The sequence below is a fragment of the Drosophila arizonae genome, chromosome 4, assembly GCF_054131065.1.
Source record: "Drosophila arizonae isolate 15081-1271.41 chromosome 4, UAZ_ARI_1.0, whole genome shotgun sequence".
Taxonomy (NCBI): domain Eukaryota; kingdom Metazoa; phylum Arthropoda; class Insecta; order Diptera; family Drosophilidae; genus Drosophila; species Drosophila arizonae.
This window is the reverse complement of record NC_142924.1, coordinates 6,909,446-6,920,735: the sequence shown is the minus strand read 5'-3', so window position 1 is coordinate 6,920,735 and position 11,290 is coordinate 6,909,446. Positions and strand designations below refer to the sequence as shown.

Below are 11,290 nucleotides of genomic sequence, written 5' to 3'. Positions count from 1 at the left end.
TGCTGCTCTCTTCTCTAAACCTCCTGCTTTTGTGGCATATAAATCAAGTATTTTTTACAAATTGTTGTCATCATGTTGACATTTGCGACATCTTTATCGGCATCGAAATTCGGTCCAGGCCCATGCAAAGTAGACCCTGGCACTCTTGTTAATGTAATTGGTGTGCGAACGAGTGAGGTGATATACAGAAGGAGAGCGACGACAGCGAGCTTAAGTTCGATTCCCAATTGGAAAAGATCAACCATAACTAGAGCTAAGTGGATGCGAATCAAATCTATTGCAAAGTGAACTAAACTCTGATTGCCGGTCAGCAAATCCCTCGACGTCGCGACGCTAACTTTTACAAGAAACTCAAGACTTCCGGGCGGTGTTAGGGACTGTGACGGTGCTTTCAGCTCTTCCTGCTGCCAGGCGCAAATTAAAAGCTGAGCACGAAACAAAAGAGAAACAGGGAAAAGCGAAGAGCAAGGAAAAACAATAACAATATCAGCATGAAACTAAAGCCAAAAAAGGAAACCGGCGAGCTGTAAATGAAAAATTACATTTTATTTTTATTTATGTATTTGCATTTGCCATAAAACTCAACGCAACATCATCAGCGACGGCGCTGAGTAGAAGAAACAACATCATGAACGTCGACGTTGCCCAAATGACTTCCGTTTCCGTTTAAGATGCAGCCACGCACACACACACACACACACAAATATATGTATATATGTATGTAGATGGGGCATCAGCATGCAGTGCGCGTCATTTGTTTGGCTGGCTTGTTGTTGGCTGCTTGTTGTTGCCCATTACCATCTGCGTCTACACATTTGCTGTCCATTTTGACAGCGAAAAATTGCATCGAGTATAATGTAAATCGTGTCATTTGTCAAGGCCAGCTGTTTCCCAGCTGCCGACAGCAGCAACAACAGCAAGAACTGCAAAAAATAATAAAAACAAGCACAGCCTAATGACAATCGGCATGTCTTGACAATCATACGAAAGTGTGTGTCATGCACTGAGAGAAATATGTGAAGGTGTTGATGCCAGGCTCTAGATGAAACTTAAGCAGAAGACTTTTAAAGCTCAGTGTATGAAAATTTGAATAGGGTATTAGTAAGATTTTTGTATCAATTTGATATAAATATGGTTTGCTCTGGGAAAACATATATTCAAATGAAATTTTATTTTTCAATTTTTGAATTAAAACCCAAGTTAACTTAAATAAATATAAGTAAGTTTTAAATCAAATATACTAAATAATTCAATGATAAATCATATAAAGCTGTAATAATTTTGCTCAATAATAATGTATATAATAAGTTGCTTAACAACATATTTGTTTTACAAACTCCTTCAATATTTTCTTTGCTTAAAATATAACTAAAAAATGTATTGAATAATATATCAAGTTTATTAGTTTTAATTACGAAACTAAAATACATTTGCTCCTTTAACAAATTCACCTTTCTTTTCGTTCAGTGTATTAGCATAGCTAGAGATAAATGCCTAAGCACATCGCTCATAAGCCCATGCACTCGAGTAGATTTAATGAGTCTTTTCGCAAAAGTAATTTGAAAATTTTCGGGGCACTTCGTCTGTGACTAAGTCGGAGCCCGGCGCGTGAATAATTCAATAAACTAACTTTCATGAAGATTAATTAAATATTTCTGTCTAATTTGACGCAATTTATGCAATGCGTCGGCCAGGAGCCGCAGCGCCTTACGCACAGCACAGAAAAATGAACAAACTTTGAGCGTTAGCTATCTGCAACGCCAAAGTGTCTGTGTGTGTGCGTATGTGTGTGTGTGTGTGTATGTGTGTGCTGCTAAAACTTTTATTAATTACAAAAGATACACATAAATATTAGTAGCGCAGCAGTTGGGTAGCCAAAGTAGCTGCCACCGCACTCGTTTATTTGCGAGAAAGCCACTCGACGAGTTACTAACTTAGTTTCTTATGTTTCCGCTTGCTTTTTCCAGTGTCCGGATAAAGTTGACGAGCTCTAGAGACCACAAACAACAACAAACAGCAAATGGAGCGGGAGGAGATGGGAGCTGGCCCTGGAGCTGGAGCTGGGTATTAATACCAGCGGAGCTACAATATTCCCTCTATATATGTATGTATGTATATGCTCTACGGCTTACAGCTTACGCTCTAAGGTAAGTGGGGCGGAGTGGGCAGCAGTGACGGGAAATAATGCAAGTTAATGCGCTTGTGTACACGGACATAATGTATAATTAATTTGGCTCGACATGCACATTTGCCAGCGGCCACCTGTTGAGCTCCGGCTCTCACCTGCCGCGCCCCGCCCCCAGTTCAACCAGCCAACCCATTGAAAAGTGGCATAACGAGCACTCAGGCAACGGCTTAAAAGTGCTCACAAATTGCTACATGGCAATGTCTGTGTTACAGTCGAGAGATGTGCATGTGTGTGTGTGTGTGTGTGTGTGTTGCTGGGCTGCTGCTTTCATCAACACTTCCGCTGCAGCAGCAGCAGCAGCAGCAGCTGTTGAAAAAGAGCTGCAAACTGAAACTGCAATTGAAGCGCTTTTCACTGCAGACAGCAGACCTACCTGGACACAAAGAACAAAAAACAGGTTAAGGTGCACTAATTGGCCATGCTCAGCGGGCAGATGCCCTGTAATTAGCTGCAAGCTATCATTAGAAATGAATTGTATATATACCCTTTAATTAACTGCAAACTATCATTATAAATACATTGTTTGTACAGTATATATACTCCATATAATATACAAAATATTCATATATATATTTCTGTATTGTCAGTTTAATTGAAATTAAGTTTTAAAATCGATTTATATCGGTTTAATGCCAATTTAATGATTCATTTAAAATATATATTAATATATATAATTCATCCCTCTAAATTCTACGTTTTCTGAGTCAAGGCACAAAAGAGAATCTTTTCTCGATATTCTTCGAGAGTTAAGAAACAAAAGGAAATATATATATATATACTGAACACGTGTATTTCTCATTTACATGGAAATTTTGTTGAGCTGGAATTATGATAATAATAATTCGTAATAATAATTTATAAAATATATATAACTATAGTAAAATACGGTTAAAGCGACTCCGCTTATAGCATCCGTACGGTTGTTGCGTCGACAATTCTGGTCCCCAGACAAGCTTCTATGGCGTCCCCCTCAACCCAACCCCTTTTTACAGCTTCAGAACTACTTAAAGTATGAAGTCCGAATTGGTTCAATGTCTATATCACTTATATACTTTATGTACTCCAACATTCTGCTCTCTGGTCCGTTACATACATTTGCATTCGGACATGAATACCCGTTTTAGTCATTTTCAATGGGCTCAGAAATGAAGCAAGTAGAAGAGCAAGGCTTTTTAATGAGTCAAGTGGCCAACACGTCGTACTCACTCGCCGTACCCGAGTGTGTGTGTGTGTGTGTGCACATACGTTGTGTATGTGTCGACGTGTGTAATGACGCGCATTCGGTACGCTTTTATGCCAGCGTATTCGTACGAAATAAACCGTTTGCTTTTGAAGTTCGTTTCTGGGCGTCATGCCAACGTTTTTTCAGTTGCCAGTTTGCATTTGCTTTTATAATTGCATGCCGCTCTTAATGAGCCAAGCGCCATGCAATTTGTACAGCACCCACACGCACACATACACACACACACACAGAAAGAGAAAGACGCACACAGAGAGAATGAGTGAGTGAACGACTCACTATGGCGCAAATCAGCCTTTCAAACAACTTTTGCCGCCACTTGAAGTTGAAGTTGAGGTTGGGGTTTTTGAGGTTGGTTAGTTTAGCCCCGTTTGCTGAAACAGCTGCCAAAAAGCGTTGCTGGAAAAGTTAAGCTATGGCCAAATGGATTTGCTCGTAAGCGAAAATAAAACCACGCAACGAAACGAAATGAGTAAATTGCGGTTTCAAGTTCTCGCAACTGTACAGCGCCACACACAGTCGTGCCTCGTGCCACATCCGCAAGCACCACACAGCCTTGTTCGCCATCCCTCTCCCACCCATAGCTACGACTGTTGCCCAGGCAATGCGTTACTCTTTACCAATTTTTTGCAATTTACCCCCAAAAACCACTTTGGTTGTTAAAATTTTTAACACATGCTGCATACTTTTAGGGGTAAAGCGGTTGCTGTTGCTGTTGCTGTTGCTGCTGCCGTTTCTGCTTGGATACGTGGCTTAAACATTTGATTGACTTTTGCGCACGGACACAATAACAGCGCGCGAAAATCATTTTTGCTTTTAATGCCAGTGCCAACAGAAATGGCTGCCACACACAGACACACATAGGCAGCAGCAATTTTGCAATTGCTTTAAAGCGCTTTGTATAAAATATTGCGCATACGCCCCGCTGTGCACACACCCACACTCACTGAGTGGAAAATGGAGAGGCGAGGGACGGCCAGAGCCCTCGACACAAAACGTATAAATGTATAATTGAAAACAAATTTTACTGCATGTAATTGAGAGTGTTTGTGTGTGTGCGTGTGTGTGTGTGTGTGTGTGTGTGTGTGTGGGCCTGTCTTGATATCGATAACAAACGCCACAAATTGAATTTAAATCATATTACATACACATACGACTACAGCCAAGGCATTTGGCCTGCTTGTTTGTCGTTGCTTGACTAAGGGCTGAGACTGTGGACTGGGAGGGGACTAGGCGGGGACTGGGACAGGGGCTGGGGCTGGTCTTGCCTTGGCTTGGCTCGTTTGTTCGCTGTGCCATGTTCGCTTGTTTTATTTATGGAGCCAGTAACAGCAACGACAAACAACAACAACAATAATAATAACAACAGCCCCAGACGGCAAAACAGTAGCAACAACAACTACAACAACAACAACAAATTGAGCAACGCCTTCGCTTCTGCTCTATATGGCAGAAAGGGGCTGGGTCACATGCATTTGCCAATGAGGCTAGCTACGAATTGAATTATAGAGGAGATTTTTAAATATGCACAGACATATGCATTTTAAAATATTAATTTAATTAAAAATTTAATTTTTGTAAAATTTATAGATTAATTGCTGTGGAATCCATCGATTGACTGATAGAAATAAAAATACATATAATTGATTTAATTAATTCATATTCATTTATATATATTACTAAGCAGTTTTCAAATTTTAATAAATTTCTTTATTTTTCATATTTTTAATAGAGTTAATATAACAAGAGATTTTAATTAAAATTAATGTTAACTTTAAATTTCTAAGAATTTTACTAGTATTTTTTTTTTTTACATATAATTTTTAATAAAGTGATTTGTATTGAGCAAAAAATATTAATTCAACTCAAAATCAGATTAAATATAAATATATTTTCACTGGCTACCAAATAAATAGCTTAAATTTCGCAATTTAATATCTTTTTATATTTCCAACTTACGAATTTATATTCAAAACGAAGTCCTTGCCACTACAAAAGCAGTTCTCGGCAAACACTCAATGCTAATACTTGGTCAATTTTTCATCTCCGTCTTCTGCGAATTCGTTTCCTCGAGCAGAGCATTCAACTAGTCTTCATGGGAATTGAGTGCCATTCGCCGTTGCTTGAGTTGAGTTGCCTTGTTTTGAGATTTCCGTTTTATGCATTCACTGCACACGTTTGCCAGAGACAAGCGAGCCAATCTGTTGGCAGCCTGGCTGGCCGTGCGCCCCCCACACCCCCCTGCCGCAGTGGCGTGGCGTGGCTTCGCCTGCCACCCAGCTCTTAATTGTCTGTGCCGTGCTGTGTGGCATGCAATAAATTTATGCATTGCATTTGAATTTCGGTACTATTTGGAGGCAGCAATGCATTCCATGGCACTTGCCCAGGTCAGAGGCCTATCGGTAGCTGCTACCGCCCCGCTGGCTATTAAAGTCATAAATCAATGTTTGATTAGCAGTCAAAATATGCTTTGTGCCATATGAGAATATTTTTTAAAATTGCATTCAACATTTTGAAAACGGGCATATTGGATTTGTGTGTTTGGATGATTTGAAATTAGAAATAAATAAATTTCAAACAATTTAAGGTACTATGCAATTGAGTTCTGTCTCTAAAACTTGTTTTAAGCGCATTAAACTATAAATCCGAGTTAATTAACAAAGATTTCAGAATGCCTTTAACAAATAAAAAAATATATACACGTAAAAACATTTTATTAACAATGCGTTGAAATTGGCTTTGGGCCTGAGAAATTAATATGAAAAATGTTCAGTGAAAGCAAATAAAAATATTTTCATACGTTATCTGCAATCAATATATTTTTTCGCAGAAAAATTATATCATAAATCTTCTTTTATTAAAAGCTGCAGCTGCAGGGCAGTCAACAAAATCTTGATAAGAGCCAGACGCATTCAATGAAAGCCTAACGATGTTTTCCTCCTTTCTTGGTTTTGTTGTTTAATTTAAAGCATTTAAAGTCCGCAATTTACGCACCTATTCATATTCATTTAAATGCCTCAACTCAAAAATAAATATTAGGCTCGAATTGCCACTTTTGCATAATTTAAAGTGTAGAGTAGAGAGGAATGTGATTTTTGTTGAGCATTATGTAACGCCAAGTAGATGTAGGCTTAGAGAAAAGAAAAGAGAATGGCTAGGGGAAAAAAAGGAAACGAAATTCAAGATGAGAAAGAAAGCAGAGAAATGAAAATAAAAGAAAAGAAAGAAAATATGGCAATGAAAATATGTAACTAGAACAAGAGAAGGAATAGAATAAGAGATAAGAGTATGACAGAGAAGACGATGTGCAAAAGGGAGAGCACGGCAGAGAATAGAATAAACGAATATATGAGTAGGGCAGAGAAGAAGAGGTGGAGTGCAGATTAGAGATGGGATCACAAGAAGACTAAAGACCAGCGAAAATGGAAAAGAAGAGACACCCTTCGAACTACCTATATCCATATCCTATATACCTATATCCTTGTTTATGTTCTGCTCCGTTCTATACTATTCATTTCCTTATGTCAGCGACTCTGTTGTTTTCATTTCATTTTCAATATATAAATTATTATATAAATATAGAATATATACTTATAGTACTTTATCATCTATATCATATATACTTCTACTTATCCTCTTTTAAGCACTGCTTATTCAAATATCTCAAAGAGCATTAAAACTTCGTCCTAGTCTTTCCTACTACTTTTAGTTACATATTTGCCCCTGAAGACATTTTGTTAAATATGCAAAAAGATATATTTGTTTTTACGCACACAATACGCACACAGGCAAACACAGACAAACACACAGACATTTGGAAAGTTCGCATTTATGGGCACTCAATAAATGAAATTCAAGTTATGCTGAACTCTGTCTCAAAATGAAATTGACAGGCCCCGAAAATCCATTTGGTGTATAAATAAGCATTGCAAAACTTATGACTAAAGCCGATTCGGAGGCAGCCTGGCAAAAGACCTTTCCGGCAATTGCAACTGTGTGCGTGTGTGTCTGTGAGTATCCTGCTCTATGTTCTGGCAGCCGCTACGTGTTGGACGCAACTGGAACGTGAACGTGTCGAACGTGCGTGCACGGCCAGCACACAGACTTGAAGGTCTTAGTCTCGGACTTGCATTTGATATTGACGTTAAAAATGCTACTGCTGCAGAGCTGCAAAAATGGTACGACAAATAAGAAGATTGTAACGGCAATCGTAAGCAATGAAGCGAGTTATTTCTCACATAGAGCACGCCGAGAAAGGCGGGTGCATGAGGGCGTGCCACACCTACTACATCATGTCTGGAGCATTGTTGCTGCTGCTGCTGCTGCTGCTCCTGCTGCTCCTGCTGCTGTTGCTGCTCCTGCTGCTGCTGTTGTACGCGCAGCACGATTTTGCAAATAAATACAAATAACTTTGATTTTCCAACAGTTGCCCCAGTGGGAGCTGCGAGGCAAGGCAGCCAACAAACTGCAAACCAACACACACACATACACATATATACATATACACCTACACGTACATACGTACAGGAGGCGGCCTGTGACGTTCAACAGAAGAAGCATTCAAATTAAACTTTATTTTCCTGCCTGACATTTTCCGTTGCATACCTTAGGGCGTCACTGGCTGAAATTGCAGATTGCAGGCTTGATCACATTGAGGCTTGCAAATGAACACGATTCTGGGCGAAAAGTGGTGGCGTGGTGGGGAGGGAAGGTGGGGAGGGGGGGCTGGCCTGTATATATAGGCAAACCAGACAAACACACGAACGTGCTGTGCATGCAATAAAGCAGCTTTTTTGTGGGATTTCTTGCTCTGATAGCAGCAACTAACGTCACACAATATGCTACAACAATTTGAGCATGGCCAACAACAAAACAACAACAGCAACAACAATTGGACTGAGTCAATACCAAGGACCAATGCACAATACAGTTTACACTTGTACACTATGTCGCCCTCAAGGATTTAAAGACAACAACAGCAACAACAACAAGTGCAAATAGCAACAACTACAAATTGTATAAAATTTGCAGTTTTGAGCCGCAAAGGCAAGGTTTTAAGCAGAAATCCAAGAGAAACTATTCTATTCCTCCATTACAGGGTATGCCAGAGCAGGTGTTTACCACGGTTTGTTTGTAACGGGAAAATAATCCAGGCGCACAAAATCAAAGTATTAGCGAAAAGTTGAGCTGCTCGCACTTCCTGGCCAAACGACCGCACAGCCAAGCCAACTTTTCACGTGTGTGTGTGTGGGCGTGTGTGTGTGTATTCCTTTTATTCATGCCCAACTATTTGCACTAAAGTTGCCCGTCCTTAGCAGGGTTGTTTCTGGGGGAGTTCGAATTGTATTTTTATGAGCAACCGGGGAGAGAAAATATCGACTGTGGGCGGCATGAATTAAGTTGCGCCACTTAATGATGTTGCTTAGCAAATTGAAGCAACTAAACGCAAACATAATTGAAACAATTTTCTCATTATAATGATGATGATGATGAAGGCAAAACCAAAGGCAAAGGCAAAGGTAAGGGCAAAGGCAAGGGCGATAGCGAAGGCAACGGCACGGCAACGGTAAAGGCAAAGGCCATAAACGTAACCAGGTAGTAGCTACAGCAGTTGGGCGTTCAGCAGGTGCGCCTGACGCAAATTGTTTGGCTTTGTCTGAGACCCTGACAAGGCAGCGGGTAAACAATGCCGGCTGTTGCCACGCCCATGCCCTTGTCAAGCAAATATGCGTCGCTCTCTCTCTCTCTCTCTCTCTCTCTCTCTCTCCCACTCACTCGTCCTCTGTGTGAATAAGATGAAGTGCTCGGGCCACGGACCGCACCGGCGGAAGTCAGCGCAAAAGTTAAGCGCGCGCGCGTTTCTTTGCGAATATTGCAAATAAAATGCACGAAATGAAAAAGTCAGAGAGCGAAGCTTAGCAAATTCTAGCTGCAGCCCACTAAGGTGAGCTGGGCGTGGTCCTACAGAACACACAGGAAGCGCACTCAGGCTGGCTGGCTGGCTGGCAGGCAGGTTACGTAGGCGGCGCGGAAGTTGTAACAAGTTAATGGCAGTTTTCAACAAGCAGCCGACAACTGTCAGCCTCTCAAGTGCGCCAGGTGCAGCAGCAGCAGCAGCAGCAGCAGCAGCAGCAGCAGCGCCAACAGCAACGACAACAAAAACAACTTCATTTTGCTACCGCCTAAAGTGTATTGAAGTTGACACTCAAGTAGCTGGCCAAGTAGCTGTTAACGTGGCCTAATAAAGTTGCTCTCTCAGATTAAATTTACCAAGCAGCGACACTACACGCGGCGTATGCGTGATGTCTATGGGAAACCCAACGGCTGCTGCTGCTGCTGCTGCCTTTTTTTTCTTTCTTTAAGCAGGAGAAGGAGGAGGAGGAGGAGGAGGACGCTACGCCTTTTGTCTTGGCAAACAGACAACGCCAGCGATAATGTCAAGAACAACAAAGGCTTCTTTTGTATATACATATATCTCTATATATTCGTCTATATATATTGTTATTGTATTTATGCTGTGGGCTCCCATTAGCAGCTCAATTTACACAGTCAAGTCGACACTTTGGCTAGCTTTTTGCGTGGCAATACACAATATTTGGCATTTGCTTTTGGCTTATAGCAAAACTCACACTCGCGCACTCTCAGTCTCTCCCTCCCTCTCTTTCGCTCTCACTAGCATATATATCCGTTGCTAAAAGCTGACCGAGTTCAAGTGGTTCGCCTAATGGACCAACAACTGCAATTCGATATGCTCCCAGCTGAATTCGAGAGATGGGGAGCACTACACGCTCCACATTGACTTCCTTTGGACACGCTTCATACATTTGTCCGAGCAAAAGCAAAACAAAACACAAAAGGCAAAACACACCACAAGAAAGAAAGAAAAAAATAACCCGAATCAGAATTGCTTTCGACGATGTCTGATTATACGATATATATCGCCGGATATAGCGCGCAAATGAGAAACAAGTTTGCGTTTTGCAAATTAATAACCACAGCCTGAGTACAGTCAATATCCTTTGTAGTTATTGCTGCCAGCTCCAGGGAGAGATGCCCAGACACAACATCAATGAGTGCGTGTGCATGGCTGTGTGTGTGTGTGCTTGTGTGTGTGCGTTAGACTAATGCCAGCAGGTTGACGTACGTGCTGCGGCATTTTTATTAGGCTCGAGCCTTTTTTACGAGCAGCCGCCTTTCAATGTTGTTTCTGGAAAACGAGCAACTCGCTCTTTATGATCTGGCCTCCCCCTCCTCCTCCTCTTGCGACTGCCGGCGCAAAGTTTGCTTTCATTGGCCATAAAAATAACAGCGCAAGTTACATTTTTAATACTCTTTAAGAGAAGCGAAAGGGGTGCACAGGTTTATGGACTTGAAACGAATGCAAATGCAAATGTGTCTGTATGTGTATGTGTGTGTGTTACTCTGTCTGTTTAACATTGATAAAGAATTTAATTATAAGTTTTATAAATTGAATGAACAGCCGATGGGAATTGTTTATTGTGTTTATTCTATGAAAATCAAAGTACATATTAATGTCTGCATAATGGAAATTTTGATAGCCCAGACAGGATATGTGCTTTTATACATGACTCTGCGCCTGAAGTGTGATCTATGCACAGGGCTATAAATTGGATTAGAAAAAGATATTTGTCTGGTATTTTGGTTTTATATATTTTTAAATAAGTATTAAGTATTTTTTTAAATAAATTTTATATCAATTTTCTTCATAATTATTTCTTTAGCTGAAGTACTATGGTTTTATGTCTCTTTAAGTAATTAAAGTATTTTTAAAATTCCTTTTATTAATTTTCTTATTATTAATATTAATGTTACTTTTATTATATATAATAATTAATAATTTC

At 40.2% G+C, this 11,290-nt stretch overlaps 1 long non-coding RNA gene across 1 annotated transcript in view; it reads left to right on the top strand.

The window, feature by feature from the left end:
* Window positions 1–4,723, top strand: part of LOC149269053 (uncharacterized) — a 43,859-nt gene extending 39,136 nt beyond the window's left edge. The window contains exon 4 of the long non-coding RNA XR_016269656.1: window positions 1,968–4,723. This is a non-coding gene — a long non-coding RNA (uncharacterized LOC149269053). The remainder of the gene's footprint in view (window positions 1–1,967) is intronic.
* Window positions 4,724–11,290: the final 6,567 nt, after the last annotated feature.